Source organism: Lycium barbarum, chromosome 4 (assembly GCF_019175385.1).
Source record: "Lycium barbarum isolate Lr01 chromosome 4, ASM1917538v2, whole genome shotgun sequence".
NCBI classification, from domain to species: Eukaryota; Viridiplantae; Streptophyta; class Magnoliopsida; order Solanales; family Solanaceae; genus Lycium; species Lycium barbarum.
The window spans coordinates 89358215-89379612 of record NC_083340.1 but is presented as its reverse complement, the minus strand read 5'-3'; positions in this window follow the sequence as shown (position 1 = coordinate 89379612).

Below are 21398 nucleotides of genomic sequence, written 5' to 3'. Positions count from 1 at the left end.
GAGGTCAAGATGATTGTATATCGTCTAAATCTACGAAAATTAACAATTAGAGCTTCATTAGATAAATGCAGATTTTAACATAAATGCATTATGGATTTGATGATGTACCTATGTAGCCGAAGATAGTTACAAATATTCTGTCAAATTATAAAATTTCAATCTATTTTACATTATTCGATGGTTCAAATTATTAAAAATGTTATTCTTCTTGTGGTAACCCATTGTCAAAGCCATCACGAAGCATCCTTCTCCAAAAGAGCATAATATTATTGCATAAAGCAGAACTATGATCTTATTGGTTAATTTCAATTCTCGACCTACTGAATGATGCTGCTTTTGGGGCCGTGAAAATTGCAAGCTTCAAAGGGATAATGTCAATTTAGTTTTAAACACAAATGCGAAAGTGATGTAGGCTATGCGTCCACCAAACGGTATATGAAGGATCTGGTTATCTACCAGTTCCCTGAGACAATGCAGTAAGGAAATAGGCACGATATTACCGTGGAAAACTCCTTGCTCAAGTGATTAAAAACCACGACCTACCTCGTAGGATTTCCAACTCCACTACACTGAGCAACTTCAGATTACAACTCTTGCAACCTAGGTATTAACACACTTAATTCCTCCACCCTCACAATAACATCTATTGTAAGCAACACTTGACTATCCCTAGTCAAAGACACTCTAATATACCTAGACTAACTCTAGCCTAGTGTACCACTCAAAAGCTTGTGAAGATAAACTTCCTACAAGCAACCTTTGAGAATTCAAAATACCTACAAACAGATTCTTAAAAGAGAAGAGTAGGTTTACAATTTAAAGAACAAACAAACAAAGACACACAACAACCTAAAGAACATAGACATAATCTGGTGTCTGGATCAGGTCCTTCATCTTGTAAGTAGCTTTGTTCTTGAGAGCACTTGAGAACTTGTGGCGGCAAGGTTTGCACAAGATAGTTTAGGTTTTCAAGTGATGCCCAATATATTGGAACATTTTGTATATATATTGGGGAGCATGTGGGTGAGATAGAGACCACTCATCCCATGCTTGACTTAAAGCATGGGCCACAGCACCGCTGTACAGTTGTTCAGTGGGCAGTGCAGCTTTACATCTGTTGCTGCTGACTGTACGATGTACAGAGAGAACGGATTGCAAACTAGGTCTCTCTCTATTTCTCTAGCAGTTTGACAATCATCAAAACGTAGAATGCACCTTGTCTTATCAGAAAGTAACTAAAATCATTCTTGGTGAAATAAAACACACGAAAAAAGAAAAGGGTAATAACATTTTTGGCCTTCTTAAACTTCCCCATCGGTTTTAAGATCTGCCATTTTTCTTTTGGGTATCATCGTCTTCCATCTTGTTGTGTTGTGAATCCTCTGAGCATTTATTCAATTTGCTCTTCAATCCTTTGTTGCATTCTTCACTCTCTTCCTTTTCTCCCTCATCATTACCTTTGATTGGTTTTCTCCAATTTTGACCTTCTCTTCATTGTGCAATGAAGTACCTGTGTCAATGTGCTAGATCTCTTTCTACCTAGATGGAAAAAACACAGGATGTGTGATCATTAACTCAATTTTATGTTTATACTTCCCAATAATATATGCGAGTACGTGCAAATATATAAATATATAAATCGGTAAGCAGGACAACGTATCTTGAAGTAAACTAAATCGATAAGCAGGACAACGTATCTTGAAGTAAACTAAATATCATAACTAAGGAGAAACTAAAAAGAACAATATTATAGAAATCAAACAAGAAATATGTTAATAACCTCTAACTCAAATAAACAAATTGGCAGCTCTTATCACATAAATAGTTAATGAACGCAGTTACTTCCCACACTAAAAGATATAATCAGTAATGATAAACAACAAAATAGAATAAGGCAATTAGAAAAGTAATCAGATAGATATAAACATATGATAGTGAAGCTATAGCATACATCCTTACAGTTTGCCTTTTGTCTCTAAACGTTTTAAGCAAGCGCGCACACAAAGACGACTCAAGGATTTCTAAACAATGGGTGCACCACTAAAAAAAATAAGGAAGCAAGGTATTAAGTGGAAATGATCCCTAGTCTTCTAGTTCTAGATAAATAACTCAACATTCAATCAAGTGTATCATTTAACCTTCTTGTAGTATGGGTGCCAACAGTTAATATTATACCAGTTTTAGAAAATATATAAATAAAATATCTAGTTTTATGAAGAGACCATAGGTTCACGTGCCACATAATTTTTCCTATAAATTCGCCCCTGAGCACACAACAATACTTGTAATTTCGATCTTGTCTAGCGATGACAACTCAGCTTTTAATGGATGAACGTGATTTTGAAACATTTGTAGTTATAAGCGAAAAAGGATATCTACATTTGTTAGAAAGCGAAAATCATGTTGTATATGTATGAGATTTAAATTCAAACAACAGAAAATAGAAGATAAAAAATCTACATGTACGAAACGCCAAAGTAAAATATTATGATTAATATTCTTGTTTGGAATAGACATAAGTTAAAACATCATTAAGAAATTTAACATCTTACGCTGATAGTAGCTATTAAGTATTATTTGGGTTAGTCTATTAAAATACTTTTTATTAGTAAAAAGTAGAAGTACTGTCAATTGTGTGAGTGTGACTGAGTAATTCAAGAACTCCCTTAGTCCCATTCTATGTAAGGGTGTTTGATTGAGCACAGAGATTAAGCAATACACATAAGACTTTTGAAATTTATGATCTAAAACAAACCATAAAAATTTGTGCGGGTAAAATCATTTCATAAAAGATAAGAAGGTAAATTTAAGGTTCGACTGTTACTAAATATAGAAATATGTCATTTTTTTAGACGGACTAAAAAATAAAGAGTGTCACTTAAATTGAGGCGGAGGGAGTAACATATTAGATGAGTACAAAACAAATTTATATTGGATGTATTAATTTGTAAGGAAAAAAATATATAACAATTTTCAATTCAATGTTTGTTCCAAACGCACAACAAAAATTGAATGTTTATTCCAATTAAAAACAAAACCTTACAAATAGACAATTAACTTAAGCCAAAAAGTAACTCCATTATCGCGTAAACCTACATATATATGGGAAGTTGACTAAAGGCGCATTCTAGGAGTATTCATTTCAAAAAAATCAGAAGATATGTATTAAAGGAAAAAATAAAGAAAAAGTAAAAAGAAGAAGAGAAATAATAATAGTACAAACAGATATTAACTCGCGCAAGACAAAGATATTTGGTGCCGACCAAAAAAAAAAGGAATAAACGAAGACCACACTTTGATTAGTTGCTTTAGGCAGTCCCATCCTGTCGACCATCAAGTTAGAATAATCAGTAGCCAATATTTATTTAAGGTTACACAAATCATGATTTTCTAGATTTGCTTCTAAGAAGAATAATGTGTAGATGACATAAAAAGCCGAAAAGAAGAGAAAAACATATCGAAACTAAATTAAATGCAGATCACGAGGAAAAAGAATAAGGTAGAAACCTGCGACCCGAAGTCTCTAGTTAACAATAGTCATATCGTAGCTTTCTCCTCCCCCTGGTCAAATTCATAAAATTTATGAATATTCAAGTTCCAACATAGTCAAAATAAAAGATCTCAAGTTGGGTTTGTGAAACCAAATGAAACTTCTCTGAAATATCAATAGATTAGGAATCAAAAGATTCAAAGTGCAAAGTGCAAAGGGAAAGAATCATATCATCTTGATATTAAAATATAGTGATGTTTTCTATCACCTAGTCGACAACCGAGGAACTTCTAGGCAAAGAGATTAGCGTCAATAACGTAGTATTCCAATGGTTGTAACTGTTGGATAGAATATGAACTGGGGCTGGGCTGTTTGTAGGCATTTTTTTTTTGTAAGGTAATTACTAATTAGGTTTTTAAACTAAAAAGGTATTAGAGTAATTTAACTTTTAAGTTAGGAATTCATGCTTTTAATATATATATATATATATATATATATATATATATAATGCATGAGGAGTCAATGAACTGATATTGAGCCTCTCGGAGTGACATAAGGTCTGTAACCTCCGAATGAATTATGGAATTCGTATCGAATCCAAGGAAATAACTTAATGATGATAAATATGATAATATTTCAAGAATCAATAAAATAATTAAGGCACTAAAATTTGAAAGACATAGCATAGGAATGGAGTGAATTGTTATGGAACGCTCGTGTTCGTGTTCTAGTTGGATTCGTGCCAAAGAAAGAGGGAAACGAACACCTTACATACCTTATTCGTCAAGCCGCTACCCGAAAGAATCCTTTATTCCGATGCTTTCCCTTCACCCGAACCTATATTGAAAAATATATCCTTAATCATATTGCATCATGTTCATACATCAGCTTAGATAAGTTGTATATTGAAGGATGATTCAGGTTAAGAGAATCGGGCAGCATTTCCCCTATATCATCTATTTCCTCCAAATTCCAAAACAAATCCCAAACATCATTAACAATATCTACAATAACATAATCAAGATACTACATGACAAACAAATACAAATCCATCCGGAACTTCCTTCAAAAATCAGTTCATAGGCCAACGACATCAACATATCAAACTACGACCTTTATACTATGTTTTCCTTCACTTTAAATCATTAGAATCCTCCAAAAAAAATTCAATATCAACAACATAAAATTCAATTCAACCACCAATTCATCCAATCAACCATAATTCAATACAAGGTTTTTCGTCTTTCGCTCAATTCATTAAATACGTTATAATCTAACGAATATAATCTCGAACCAATGTAATTCCATGGATATAAAGAGTGGATCTTGCCTTATTTAACTTCCAATTGATCCTTGATGGCTTCAAACCCAATATCCCGTCATCTTTCACCTTGCTTCGCAATAATCATGATAATACAATGTTTGCCACGAGCTTTCCGAGCCAAGATTACATAACATCCTTATGATTTCTTGGTTTTAATGATAAAGAATGTTGGGAGAGGTGTGCTAGATGTTTCTAGACCTCTAAGGGTGTAAGAATGAGGTAAAAATGGATGGGAGTTGGTATTTATAAGGTGGAAGGTCGGTTTCCACCGACTCAATAATTGCCCTTCGCGTTCGCGGAGAAACCTCTGGCAGCCTATCTTGAAACGCCTATAACTTTCTACTCTGATGTCGTATCGATGAACGGTTTGTTGCATTGGAAACTAGACTCAATGATCTTCAATTTACATAGTTATAAATTCCATAACTCCTTATATTCTAGGAGATACACCTCCCTCAAATTGGACCAAAAATTCTGTCTAGAATTTTGCCAAGTTTTTTTTAAAATTTTGACAAACTTAATTTCTTCATTTCGCTTGATCCCGGAACCCTTAGATACTCTCTTAATTCTTGTTAAAGGTCTTGCTTAACCTTGTAAGTGTTCAATGACCTCTCCGGCTTATGTTACTTTACTTACGATGCAAACGACGTGAAAATTTTTCGAGGTGTTACAATGACCATGGTAATAAGTATAGAAAGTATGCTAAAATGATTACTATTTAAGTAAATTGAGATCAAGAAATTAATGATGTGTGTAAATTATATATTGGTTTACAGGCAGACAAGAAATTAATTATGAAACAATTGGGATAAACTTCATATGGAGTCACCCACGTGGCCTTATGATAAAGAAGGAATGTAGAGACTAATACAATTAGATAAGAATGGGACTTGTACTTTAAAATGCTAAATACTTTAAGTGGTGGACCCCGCATTTAAAAGAGGGGAAAAGGAAAAGATTTATGCCTACAGATTTCACTACTTCTAATATATATACACGTTCAGCAAGCTTCATTTGAAGGGAATTGGATATTCAATTAAGCATGGTATTAGCAATATCTATTTTCACGTAGCACCAATTCATGGCAGCAACGTGAATTTATGTTCATGGAAACAATGTGTTAGTGTTGGGGAGACGATATATTTTAGTTTGTAGAAAGAATAAGATAAAGTTCTATGATGGAAGCAAAACATGAAGAACGACATAAAGGCCATGCCCACGTCGGTTTCCTCCGGATAGCAAATCGGAGATTTCTTCTGTCACGACCCAACTAGAGGGTCATGACGGGCACCTAGAGCTAACCTACCGAGCACCACAAAACATACATGCATTTCATATCCATACCTGAGTGGGCAATAATGCTACCTCATAGATACCATAAGTTGTATGGGACACAAGCCCAAAAGATAATATACACATATCATCAAGCTAATCCCAAGTATACATGCTGACAAGGCTATCAAAACGAGGATACAATAAAACATAGACTAAGATGGTCATAGAACCTCTAACTGTACATAGCTATCTACGAGCCTCTACTAGAGTGCATAACATAACAAGGATGGGACAGGACCCCGCCATACCTATATGTACACAAAAGAGTCATACCAACTGGACCGTAATTCCGGAACAAGTGGAGTGCTCCTGTACAACCGCTGAGAAGGCAACCTATGAGTCTGAACCGTCTCCCTATCTACCTGCGGGCATGAACACAGCGTCCACAAAAAAAAAGGAATGCAGTACGAATAATGTACCGAGTATGTAAATATAACATAATAAACATATAATGTAAAGAAGATGGATAAGAATCAACCTGGCACTCCTGACTTACCAATGAGAAACTAGCATGCATGTCTCTCTATACTCTCATGTGCTTAACTACATCTATTTACAATACTATGGATCTGACCTACTTATCATCCTGTGCTATCTGCCCAACTAATCAGTGGTAACTGCTCGACCGGCCGTAGCACGGTGGTAACTGCTCATCCGATTATCGCCCGATAGTAGAGCGCATCTACTCGACCGATCATTGTTAACTACCCAACTGACCATAGCTCGGTGGTAATAACTTCCCAACCAGTTGTAGCATGGTGGTAAATACATATCTTCCCGACTGGCCATAGCTCGATAGTAATAATTGCCCAACCAGCCATAACATAGTGGTAAATAGTGATACATGATGTTACACTCCGTACTTTCAGAGAAGCACTTATTAAATTTGAACGTAAGTATGTCGAGCTATGGCTAAGTAAAACAACTTTGGATTATGAGGAACGAAGTATTTTTAAGTATATCATATGAGTAAAGGATGAATTATGATCTCGTAAGTCGTAACCGGGAAGGACAACCTTGGAACTAAAGGACATGACTATTATCAAGTATGATTAATTATAAATATCATGTATGGACAGTTTCGGAAGGTTCCGGGACCAAGCAAATCAAAGGAAATAAGTTTGTCGAAAATTTGAAAATTGGTAGAATTTTGGACAGAATTTTTGGTCAACTTTGGAGGGGTATATCTCCTAGTATATTAGGATTTTTATGGGTTTCAAAAGCCTAAAATGAAGTTCGTCGAGTCTAGTTTCCAACTCAACAAACCGCTCGTCGATACGACATCACAGTAGAGAATTATGGACGTTACAAGTTAGGATGACAGAGTAGAAACGTGTGCTACAGTAACCGAGCTGCTACAGTAGCCGCGCCACTACAGTACCTGCTATAGTACCGAACTGACTCTAGAAGCTTATAAAAGGGTTTTACCACTCATTTTTCATCCAAACACCTATCAAAATATCCCAAAATCTCTAGAACAATCCCCCAACTTCCGTCCATAGAATTTTAGCGCAATTAAATGAAATCTCCAGACTTAAGTCCGAACAGTGTATAGTTGTGATTATAAAATTGTATAGCGACGCTTTTTGGCTCAAGTTCGAGGGGGAAAATGAAGATATCACAATATTAATGGGAGTAAGGTATGAATCTCTTCTTATTAATGTTAGTTTCGGTTTATTTATGGATATAATGTTGTTAAATAGTTGTATAACGATTTGGTTAGTTGTGGAACTTGGAAAACATCATGTGGGATGTTTATTGTACATGATGGTGTTGGAAATGATGTTGTTGATGTTGGTATTGTTGTTGTTGTTGTTGGTTGCTGGATTGTGATTTCAGGCTAGGCATATAAACGTGGGAGATGCTGCACGAAATTCGGCAGATTTTAAATGGATTTTAATTAAAGGCTTGAGATAAGTGTGTGATGGTGTGCCTAACAATAGTATGAACGGTCTTATATGTAGATTACGAGACTACGAATGATCCTAACTAGATTGCAAGACAGGAAATAGGTTGGAGAGTCGGAAAGTACGCTTCCAGGTATTTTAAGGCTAAACCTTTCTTTCTTAAGGCATGATTCCTTTGTTGTGAACCTATATATGACATCTTCAATAACCTTGTTTCTAAAAGTACCAAAGCTTACAGTTCCCGATGTTCTTGTGATATCCTTGAGCTTGTTTCTTGGTTAATGATGTTATTCATTGATGTTGATCTCATCTTATGACTTTGTTCCTTTAAGGTGAGACGTGTTCATGATGACGGTTCCATAATAACAATCCAATGAGTTTAGGATCAGGTTCTTAAGGAATGTTTTATAGGACATGAATAGAGTGCTAGCAGAGGATCTCTAATGAGACATTTAATGTTTGAAGAGAAGTTCATGTTGTATCTTAGGATTTGGTTATAGTCTAGTTAAGTGGGAAGAAGTACTAATGGCCTGAGCTGTGCTTAGAAGTCTTATGGGATTATGTAGACCCTACGGGTTAAGTGATGACCACGGGAAGTGTATAAAGCTTATTTGTAGAAGTTTAGTTATGATGTTGATTATAATTACCACTGGTCTACGACCAGTCGGGCAGCTATTACCACCGTGCTACGGCCGGTTGGGTAGTTACCACTGATTAGTTGGGCAGCTAGCACTAGGACAGTAAGTAAGTTAGATATACAGTATTGACAATAGATGCAGTTAAAGATATGAGAGTATTAAGAGACATGCATACTAGATTCTCATCGGTAAGTCAGAAGTGCCAGGTTGATTCTTATCCTCTTTCTTTGTAGCATCTGTTGATTATGTTACATTTTCGCCTTACGTACTCGGTACATTATTCGTACTGATGTCATTTCTTGTGGACGCTGCGTTCATGCCCGCAGGTGTAGACAGATGGGATGAGGATCTTCCGCAGTAAGCTGCTTTCAGGTACCAGTTTTGATTTGTGGGGTCCATTTCTTCCTGGAGCATTGTCGAGTCTGAGTTGTATATGTTTTTTTTTGTGACAACAGGATATGTCGGGGGCCCTCTCCCGACTTGTGTACTTCAATCATGTTCATAGAGGCTTTGCAGACAGGTTCCTGTGTACAGCTCAGTTATGTTTTGTTAGTGGATATGTGGATGTCACAGGCCCATTGTATATACGTACGCATGATATTATATTAATAGTTGGCCTTCTTGGCCTTATTTTGCCGTTTGAGACATAGAGGATGCGAGTTATCAGTTGGTTCGCTCAGTTTCCGTAAGGTGCCAGGTGCCAATCACGCCTCACCAAGGTTGGGGCGTGACATAATCTGCCTAACTAGCTATAGACCAGTGGTAAATATAATCAACATCATAATCAAACCTCTATGGGTGATTTCTATGCACTTCTCATGATCATTACTTATCCATTAATGCCTACATGATTACATAAGACTTGTAAACACATTTCCAGGCCATTAAGACTTCTTCCCGATTAACTAAACCTTAACCAAATTCTGAGATACATCATAAGCCTCTCTTCTAACATTAACTACCTCATTAGGGATATTTTACTAGCATACAATTCATGCCTTACAAAACATTCCTTAAGAATACATTTCTAAATTCGTCGGAGTGACGTAAGTTCGTTTTACCTCCGATTATCGTTATGGTTTCATCGTCCGTATTTCTCACCTTGAAGGAATCAACAACTATAAGATGAGATTAACAAAAATAAACAAGATTAATTATGTCATAGGAACATCAAAATACATAAGCTCCTAACATTTCTAAGAGTGAAGTCATTATGTACATCATTTGTGAAAGTATGTGTTGATAGGATCATGTCATAAGAAAGAAAGGGACAGCCTTAACATACTCAATTTGCCCAAGCAGTCCAACTATCGGGCTAATCATAACTATCACGCCATTCCTATAACAAGGAATACATATATAAACTTAGATGGTGCTAGTATATCACGTATATCAACGACAACTTGATTCTAGAGTTAAATGGGCAGCATTTCCCCTTACTTTCCAATCACCTCAACATATACAACAACCCACAATAACAACAACAAGCTAACAAAAGTCCTTAAATACTCCTTTCACTGCCTTTACAAAGAATATACATCAAACAACCCAAAGTATACCAATAGACAATAACAATATACACTTCCTTTCTTCCCAATCAAGGAGTATAATCTCATCAACACACCAACAACATTAGATACTATCCATATAAATGGAATTTAACTCAACAACAAAGCCACATCATGCTCAAAACAGTCCATGAACTCAACAACTACAACACAACACTTTATTATCTTTCCTCCATAACTATTTTCACTTTTAAGACTTGCTAAACCTTCAAATCAACTCAACATAAGAGATAAGATGAAGAACATACCTTATATTTGAAGAATTTTAACCCACACAACTTTCTCCAAGACTTAATCACCACAACTCCAAATGAAAGCAAGAACATCAACCTTCCACAAATTAACTTAGGTTTTCAAGGTTTGATCTTCTCTTGAAATGATTTCGGATGATTAGAAAGGTTGGGAGATCTTAAGGGGTACAGAAGGATATGTTTTGATGGAATAAAGCGACCACGAGTTGTGAGAAATCAATAAATAGGCCAAGTCCACCGACTTAAATTTTCTGAAATTTTCGGGCAAAGTATGGCCAAAAAGTGCGGACTGTACTTTAAAATTACAATCTTTCAGTTGCATTGGAAAGATGACTCACTGAACTTGAATTTACATAGGTTATGCATTCCATAACTCATATTCTAGGAGATATACCACTTTCAAGTTGGACCAAAATTCATGTCCGAATTTCTGCCATGTTTTCCCAAATTTTCGACAAACTTAATTTCTTCGATTTACTTGATCTCGGAACCTTTAGACACTTTATTAGCACTTATTAGAAGTCTTAATTAACCTTATCATAGTTTTATAACCTCTCTGGGCTTACGTTAGTTTACTTACAACGCAAACGACGCGAAAATTTTCGAGGCGTAACATCTTCGAAGTGGAGTAAGGAGGAAGAAGAGTAGTTCTTGGCACATAAGGATACGTCATGAGACCAGCTACGGTTGGCTAGATTGATTTAGAAGAAAATGAGCTATGTAAGGTCTCGTTCTCTTGATTTCCTTGGCACAAATCCAACTAAACTTGCTTACGAACACTCCATAAGAATTGATTCCACACTAATGTCTATATCTCAACTTCATGCCGCTAGCAACGTTGATGAATTGTACTCTTGATTCTATCCCTGATCCTCAGTTTTGATAAATAATTTTGTGATGATTGGCATGGACTACATAACATGTTCGGAGGTTACTGACCTTGCGTCACACCGAAAGGCGCAGACATTTCTATGAGTTCATCATGCATTTATATATATATATATGTATACACTATTTTACTACACCGAGCCGCGCTATAGTCGGCCAGGTACGACCCCTATTGTGCAACCACTGATCTATTAGGTATTCACACCCAATCCTATTATAGCCGGATACATTTCACACCGAGTCCTATTATGATCGGGTACGTTTCACACCGAGTCCTATTATGGCCGGGTACGTTTCACACCGAGTCTTTTTAAGGTCGGGTACATTATAATGATGATGTTACTTTCATTTATGTATATATATGTATAATCATGATTTTAAACTATAGAATGCATTGCATATGATTCTTCTTCTACTGCATTTCCTTGTTTAGTTGATGTATTCTTACCTTACATACTAAGTACATTATTCGGTACTGACGTCCCTAGCTGGGACGCTGTGTTCGTGCCCACAGGTTCAGAAAGCTCGACAGGAGGACCTTCGTGATAGGAGTTCCAGCTCAGCGTTGATGGTCACGCTCCGCTCTTTCCGTAGTCACTGCAGAAGTTGTCATACTAGGTGGTTGTTGAGTATGTATTTATTTATGTATATATTTACATTAGGGTATGGGCGGGACCCGGTCCCGACTAACATGAGGTTTATGTATGTTCTTACAGGCTCAGAGACATATGTCGTGGGTATAGTTGTCATTTGTGGCCTTGTCGGCCCTAGTGTGATGTTGATATATTCGTAGTGGCCTCGCCGGCCTTATGTTACCTGTAGTTTTCTGTGACAGCCTTGTCGGTTTGTACATATTATGATATGTTCGGACTTTTCTGCATGCAGGTGGATTCCACTATGTTGTCTGTGTATCATACCTTCACTTGATTCATGAATCGACAGGATATGTACATATGTTGTATAGACAGGTGATGCTGGGTGAGTCAAGCCGGGTGCCGATCATGCCTCTCGGGTTTGGGGTGTGACAAAGCTGGTATCAAAGCAGGTTTATCCTAGGGATGTCTATGTGCCGTGTCTAGTAGATTCTTGTTTATGGGTGTGTAGCACACCACACTTATAAGCAGGAGGCTACAAGGACATTTAAGATTGTTTCCTTTCTTTCTTGTTCTAGATCTGGAGCTGAGTTGCAAGAAGTTCATTCCTAATTTTCATGATTCATGCCTACGGCAATAGCTATGGCTAGAAGAGGACGACTAGTAAGAAATTCAATTGTGTTGTGGAAGAATGGAGTCACAAGAGCTCGATCTTAATTCATGTTTATAACAAAATAAGAGTATGGCCTCCATCAGATCATTCGTACGTCAGATATGCAAATATGATGTCAAAGCGTTAAGGTATGAAAAATATTTATGCATGCGGAGGAAGGGGTTATGCCCTACTGGAAAGAAAGTAAGGAGTTCAAAGATGAATAGGTATTGTAGAGAGGCAAGAGGTATTTTAGAGAGGGAGATTTGTAAGCAGCGGGAGTTCAGACGAAGCAACGCAAGCATTATGGATCTGCTTCCAATAAGTGATGGGAGTATTGTCAGCATACATTCACTTGGGTTAATGACTTATAGGCTTTAACAAACGTGACTTTAGGAAAAGTGAAATTTCAGGAGCTAGTAATGGTTATAATAATCATTAGTGTAGAACTGATTGTTGGACTGGATGGTATTACTAAAGTATATTATGAACATGTATGTAGATTCTCTTTAAGCGAAGTATAAGTATAACATATTAGGGGATGGTATGGTCAGGTACGACTACTAGAGTGTTTAGAAGATGCGGAGGGCTAGGTATTAATTCTTGTTTATAGAATAAGTACTCCCTTCGGTGACTAGTGTTCCCGGTGAAGAAGAGGTATTGAAAAACTAATGGACAAGTCCCGTTAAGGAAAAAGAAAAACAAGAAGCGAAAGAACATTTTGCTGGAATTCTCCAAATAATGATAATAAGATGGTGAGATCAGCGAGAAGATGGTGGAATAAGTGAAACATTAGGGATAGATATAAGAAATGACAAAATGTCGTAAGTTAGGCCTGGCTCTGTGATAGGACTCATGGTCAAATAAAAGAAAGAGGTAAGATGACACAAGTGTAGGATTATAAAAAGGGATATAAGTCGTGAGGTTATGTTTTCATAATGATAAGAGAACGGCCCACTCTAGTATGGGTTATCAGCATACCGATTTGGCTCCCTAGTTTAGGAGGTACCAGTATTGGGTAGAGCTAAAACTAATTACGAATTATGAACTCGGGAAACTTTGGTAGAAATGGACATTGCGATATTTGCCAATGTACAATCAGGCAGCGAAAGGGCGTACGACAAAAGAGTGACCTTTGAAAGTTATTAAAGGTGGTCACTCTAAGACATGCGTCACGAGTTGGAGTTAAGCTCGTTAAGATCGATCCCACTAGTTTTAAGAAAATGACACTCTTTGCATATAGGTTTTTCAGTTGTTCCCCATCAGTAAAGATTATGGTAAGGGGAACGATAAGAACATGACACATGAAAAATTAGTAAAAGCGAAAAAATAGCAATGTGACATTACATGAATAGAATGTTTACGCTTGAGGTATTAGGAATTCTCCCAAGGGGGAAAGATAGTGAGGTAGAGCATCAACATAGAATAGAAATTCTTAATGACAGAGTGACGAGAGGAATAGTAGCCAAAGGTTGGCAACAGAATTAGCTAGACGGTGGAAGGAGATGGAGTCTCTAGATATCGAAGCCGATTATGTGTTTCAGGTATAGCGACACTACGACATCAGGTTATGGTAGGGATACATTACTCATATTATTCTATTCATCCAGGATCGACCAAGATGTACCAGGACATCAAGAAAACAAATCATGTGGATAGTCTTCAGATGATCATTTTGGTGCATAGCCTACTTAAGATGAATTATATGGCTGGGGTGAATTTTAAAGGGATAGAGAATATAAGGGAGATTAATCATGTAGTTAGGTTCTATTGAGGCTTAGTTTAATGGGTATGTTTTAGAGTCTCGCAAATGGATCCTAGATCCTTACTTAAGCAAAATCATATAGACGGCGTTAGGTAATCATTATGAACCTATAGTTCTCAAGTTAAGGTTAAACGTGTTGGTGGAATATGGATTATCAATACTGGATTGTAGAACATCCCTTAAGATGAATCTTATCCACATACATGAACATAGTCTTTCTAGAGGGTAAGACGAATGTCGAAGGACTAGAGTACAAGTTGGAACGTACCAAATGAGGATTCTAGAATAGTGCATACAAGCATTCTCAAAGGTGAAGATTGATAGGCCATGAAGTGAGGCTTAAAGGGTTGAACTGCTACCTAAGTTGACTCATATTGACAAAGACAAAATTAGTTACAAACAACGTGAGTCGTGGACCCACGATGGTTACACTTGATATATGATGACCGTGTGAAGTTCGACATGTATATATATAATGTTTGTGTGGCACTACGAGGAGCGTAGGTTGGATTGTTAGTTGTTTACGGGTGTTGGATAGTGCCCAATTATAGGGGAGAATCCGTAAAAAAATTTCCTTCGAGAAAGAAGAAGATAAAGTTCTATGATGGAAGCAAAACATGAAGAACGACATAGAGGCCATGCCCACGTTGGTTTCCTCAAATTGATTCCACTCTAATGTCTATATCTCAACTTCATGTCGCGAGCTACGTTGATAAATTGTACTCTTGATTCCATCCCTGATCCTTAGTTTTGATAAATATATATATATATATATATATATATATAGTACACTATTTTACTACACCGAGCCGCGCCATAGTCGGCTGGGTACGACACCTATTGTGCAACCACTGATCTATTGGGTATTCACACCGAGTCCTATTATGATCGAGTACGTTTCACACCGAGTCCTATTATGGCCGGGTATGTTTCACACCGAGTCTTGTTAAGGCCGGGTACATTATGATGATGATTTTACTTTCATTTATGTATATATATGTATAATCATGATTTTAAACTACAGAATGCATTGCATATGATTCTTCTTCTACTATATTTCCTTGTTTACTTGATGTATTCCTACCTTACATACTCAGTATATTATTCTGTACTAACGTCCCTAGTTGGGATGCTGCATTCGTGCTCGTAGGTTCAGACAGCTCGACAGAAGGACCTTCGTGATAGGAATTCTAGCTCAGCATTGATGGTCACGCTCCGCTCTTTCCGGAGTCACTGCAGAGGTTGTCATACTAGGTGGTTCTTGAGTATGTAAGTATTTATGTATATATTTGCATTACGGGTATGGGCGGGACCCAGTCCCGACTAACATGAGGTTTATGTATGATCTTAAAGGCTCATAGACATGTGTCGTGGGTATAGATGTCATTTGTGGCCTTGTCGGCCTTAGTGTGATGTTGATATGTTTGTAGTGGCTTCGCCGGCCTTATGTTACATGTAGTTTTCTATGATAGCCTTGTCAGCTTGTACATATATTATGATATGTTGGGACTTTTCTGCATGCAGGTGGATTCCGCTATGTTATCTGTGTATCATACCTTCACTTGATTCATAAATAGATAGGATATGTATATATGTTGTATGGCCAGGTGGTGCGCGGTGAGTCAAGCCGGGTGACGGTCATGCCCCTCGGTTTTGGGGTGTGACAATAGCGTATTCAAATGATTCATGCTCAAATGAAAGAAGGGAAAATCCTTAACATATATTTACGTTAAGTTCTAGCTACTGCCCGGAGCAATATTCCTTGCACTTCAATCTACAATGAATAATAATGACACTAGCATCAAGCTACGAATAATATAACACTCATATATCTAGTAACAGGTTTGGTTTGTAAATATTCTAACAACACCTCTCATGTTTCTTTTGTATATCCCCAAGTTCATAATATCATAACAACACACAAACCATCATCAACTGATATGACCCCACCTAGCTCAAGGTCATTCACTAGGAGTCAAGCAAGGGATCTCCAAGAGAAGCAAGCCATGTTCATGAAGAAAGGCGCCTTGGAAGAGCTTGGAGAGAAGATGTCCAAGGCTTACAATGTTTGGGAAGTAGCTTGGAAAGGCCTAGAAGACCAAGAGATGACCTCCTCTCAAAGTGGCTAGATGTTAAAGAGGGACATTTTTGCAAACTGTGGGTGTTGGATGCAAATCTTGGATGAATAAATCCACATTTGCAAGTTATGACCATTGGATGAATAAAGACCCATGTTTGGGGTAATTTTGCAAAGTGCCACTTTTAGGCCTTTGTTGTAAAGCCCTAGACTATAAAAGGAAGACTTGTCTTATTTTTATCTTTAGCTTGAATTTTGAAGAACTTGGAGTGTAATAGATTGTTCGGTTATCTTAATATAGTTTGTTTGGTTGCATAGTTCTAAGTGTGATTCTTAGTTGCAAAGTGAATTGCTTATCTTCCATTGGAATCATTTGAGTTGCTCATTTGTGGTCTTCCAACTTGGGTAATTCTTGAATTCCAAATTGCTAAGGTTCATTGGTGGAAATCCCATTAGGAGGGTCTAGGTTTCACATACCTAAATTTGCCTATAGATTTCTTATCAATTGGGTCTAGTAGTTATCCAACTATCCTTCTTCCATTCCTAATCTTTCCCATTCTTATTTTCCTTTTTCTTGTTCTTTAAGTTTTTAGAGTTTTCTAGGTAGAATCTTATCATTCGGTATCAAGAGCTAGTTTAGAAGAGTCTTCTTACATTTTTCAATCCTTGGTTCAAAGAAAATTCAAAAAAAAAATACCTTATTCTAAAACCCCAAAATTTTTGTTCTTGTTTCTTGAATTTGAAGTTATATTTAAGTTTGTTGATATCCAAAACCCCTAAACCCAAGATTTGAGTTCATTTGGTTAAGTTTGGAGTGAATCACCATTGTTGAGCTTTTAAGCTTTGAAGAACTCAAGAAATTGAAAAGTGGGTTTGGTGATTTAGTTGAAATTGGAGCTAACTTGTTAGTGGGCTTTGTTCTCCATATCAAGGGGAGCCTAGATCTGAAAATTAGAGAAAAAATGAGTTGGAATTAAGGTACTTTGAAATTTGAATGTTCTTCATGTTCTTGAAGACATTCATATCTTCATCTTGAGAAGAAGACCAAAAAGGAAGGTTGAATCCAAAAAAAAATCCAAGTACAAAAGAAAAGTTGTTTGTTGGGTCAAATAGGGCAAGTACTAGGTTGTGTGGGGCCCAAGACGTCATCAGATCCACGAAATTAGCCCAAAGTTCGAGAAAAATTCGTGCAAGGCGTAATCATTGAAGCAAAAGACACCCAGAAGGTATTGGGCGTACATTAATGAACGGGGCGTATTTCTAGGGCGCACCTTGCCCTCAATTTCCAGAAAGTTTCCAAGTTTTTTCGGCCCAAGTACGACATCAAAGTATTGAACGTACTTCAAGGTGCGAGACGTATCTTAGAGGGCATACATTGCCCAGGAGTCCAGTAAGTTGCTAAAGAATTTGCTCAAGGTACGGGATCAAAGTGCTGGACGTACTTCATTGTATGGGACGTACAATTCAAGAAGCTAGGACGTACATTGGGGGACGCATTTCCCAAAATACGGGACATATTTACAAAGTACGGGACATACTTTATACAAATCTTGGACATACATTGAGGTATGGGACGTACCTCCCAAGTAAGGTTCAATTCATTCCGAATTTGATTTCTTTCACTTCTTAATTCATTTCAATTTCAAAATTTCCCTTGGGATTACTTCTTGGTTTGTATCCCTAATCCTTCGGTAGGGAACAAAAAAAAAAAATAGAGTATAGAAATTTTAAAATTTTAGTTATTTCAAATTGATAGCTTCGATCAATTGGGGCTTCACGACCGCGTGTTCAAGTTATCACCTACCCGGGCCCGAAATTTTATTATTTCCGTTTTAGCATTCCATTTTCGTTTCTTGTGTCTCTCAACTAGTAACCATTTGGTAGTTGTTCCTACTTGTGTTTACTAGTTCTTGTGTCCGCATTTCTTTCGTGCTAATTTCTTTCAACCTTTTCTTTGTTTTATTTCGTTGAAACTTTATTGGCTCTTGTCCGTTTGCTTTTGAGTCGCCCTTCCTTCATCTTAACAAGAATCCATTCTACCACAAAGTATAAGCAACTGTGTGAATTCAATTGGTTAAGCGATTCATCAACAACTTCGAAGGCGCACAGGAGTGTGGTAGGGTTTGAGAGTTCAATACGAGTGAAGTGAGGCTTTTAATACTAATCTTGTTTGCTAGTTTTGCAGGTCATCATGTCTAACCAAGGCGATGGGACGCAAGAGGTGGTAGATATGTCATCCATAACAAGTTCATTGGCTATGATCATGAGTCAACTATCGGGCTTGACATCAAAGATGAATGGCATGAATAAAGATATACGTGGTGTGGTTGGGAGGATAAATGATATGGATGAACGGATAGTGGGAATTGAGAAGACTCGAGCGGATGGTTCGAGTACAATGGGCACTCCCTGTTCTCGGAATTAAGGTGATGGGGATAGAACACAAGATACGACACCAACCATTACCCCGAGACTAGCACATGCTTTGTGCAATCCCAACCCCACAACCACTACTGACCAAAGAGTTCCACCACCCCAAACAACCAACCTTCCACCCCAAAACTCCACATTCCAAAACACCATGACAAACCTATCCCCAAGTTTACCAAAACAATCCGAACGAGGCAATCCCTCAAGTGATCTTACAACAAGCACCCTAAGCTCCACCCCAAGCCCAAATACAAGATCCCTTTCTTAACCAAAACTAATACCAACGCCCATACCAATAGCTCATGAATAAAGAGGAGTATGATGATTATCCACAAGATAGGTGGTGGGATGATAACCGGCAAGGAGGAGGGCGTGGAGGGATGAATAACCGGGGAAGGGGAGGAAAAGGAGGTTTTGAGAGATTTCTGGTCCATGAAGCTAGGTTCCAAGGTCATGTCAACCAAGGAAGTCTCAAGGACATGAAGAACGATGGAGATAGCAAGAAAATGACCTGACTTTGAACACAATCAAGTTCAACCTCCCTACTTTCAAAGTAGGTAGCAAAATGGAAGAGTTCCTTGAGTGAAAGCTACAAAGTGAGCGCATCTTCTTCCCCAACAATGTGTCAGAAGCATTAAAGACAAAGTATGCCCTCAGCCAATTTGAGGGATACGCTTCCACATGGTGGGAATCTAAGAAGTTACAAAGGGCTCAACAACACATCTATGATCTTCTAACATGGAACAACTTGATTGAGCTCATGGAAACAAAGTGGCTTCCACCCACATATCGTCAATATGCAATCAAAAGGGTTTGCTTGTTGAAACAAGGGTCAAAAAGCGTGGAAGACTACTTTGATGAGTTTGAGGACTTGCGGATGAAAGCGAAGCTAGAAGAACAAGAGGAGTGCACTATTATAAGGTTCGTAGCCTACTTGAACCGTGACATTGCTAAGCCCATGAGGCTTAAGACTTGAAATAGTCTAGAAGAGGCATTCCATGATGCGTCCAAGGTTGAAGCGGATCTAAAAGAGGAGAGATCTTATAAAGACAAAGGCAAGTCATCTTCAACTTGGAGCAAAGGCAAAGATAAGTGGAATACTTCCACTTAGGAAAAGCTCAAGACCAACACTCCAACACCTCAAGCCAAGTTCGACTACAAAGCCAAGGGTGATGATAAGGCTAAAGGAGGTAACAACTCTAAACCCAACTATAATCGTCCTTCTACCTTCAAATGCTTTAAGTGCCAACGAAGAGGGCACTATGCAAGTGAATGTCCCAATCGGAGGACTATCACCATCGTGAGAGATGGGTACTAGACCGATGATGAAGATGAGAGCAGGAATGGTAATAATGATGAGGGAGAAAGAAGTGAGTGTCAGGGTGACTCCGATGAAGAGGTTGAGATAAAGTATGAAGAAGACTTGAGTCATGCTATTGTGGCTAGAAGAGCCATAGGGGCTCTAGCTAAGGAAGAGAGTGACCAAACGGAGAATTTGTTCCATGCAAAGTGTAAAATTGTGGACAAGGTGTGTTTCTTGATTATTGATGGTGGGAGTTGCACGAATGCCGTTAGCCAATTTTTGGTTGAAAGTATGAAATTTCCCACCCGCAAGCACACTAATCCCTATAAACTCCAATGGTTCAATGAATGCAGTGAGATGCGGGTCAACAAGCAAGCCATTATCAAATTTAGCATTGGCAAGTACCAAGATGAAATTTTGTGTGATGTGGTACCCTTGCAAGCTTGCCATCTATTGTTTGGAAGACCTTGGCAATTTGATGGTGATGCCCAACATAGTGGGAGGATAAACAAGTACTCATTTGTGTCAAGGGGAAGAAGTACATTCTTAACCCACTAACCCCTTACCAAGTGAGTGAGGATTATAGAGTGATGAGGGTGCTTCGGGAGAAGTATCAAAAGGAAGAGAAGGAGAAGAGTGAGGGGAGAATTTATTGGTCATAAGTGGAGAGGAAACATCTCAAGATGGTTCCAAGAAATGTTTGTTGGCCAAACCAAGTAATTGCTTAAAAGGGGTTGATGAGAGACACTTTATGGTGTGTCTTGTCAACAAGGACCTTCTCTTAAATACTAACCAAGCTACTAGCACTTTGCCTACTAGTATGTCTTCTCTTTTGCAGGAATATGAAGCATTGTTCCCGGAAGAAATGCCCGATGGCTTACCTCCCTTGAGAGGTATTGAGCACCAAATTGATTTTGTACCGGATTCTCAAATCCCGAATAAGCCGGCATATAGAAGAAATCCGGAGGAAACAAAAGAGTTGCAAAGAAAAGTTGAGGAGCTACTCAAGAAGGGTTGTCACGACCTAATCGGAGGGCCGCGACGGGCACCCGGTGCTAACCCACTCGGGCACCTTTCATCGATAACAATGCCCATATCAATGTACATAAGCCGACGAGGCTAACAAAATGATATACACAAGACTAGCCGACAAGGCCAAATACATCTAACCATATAC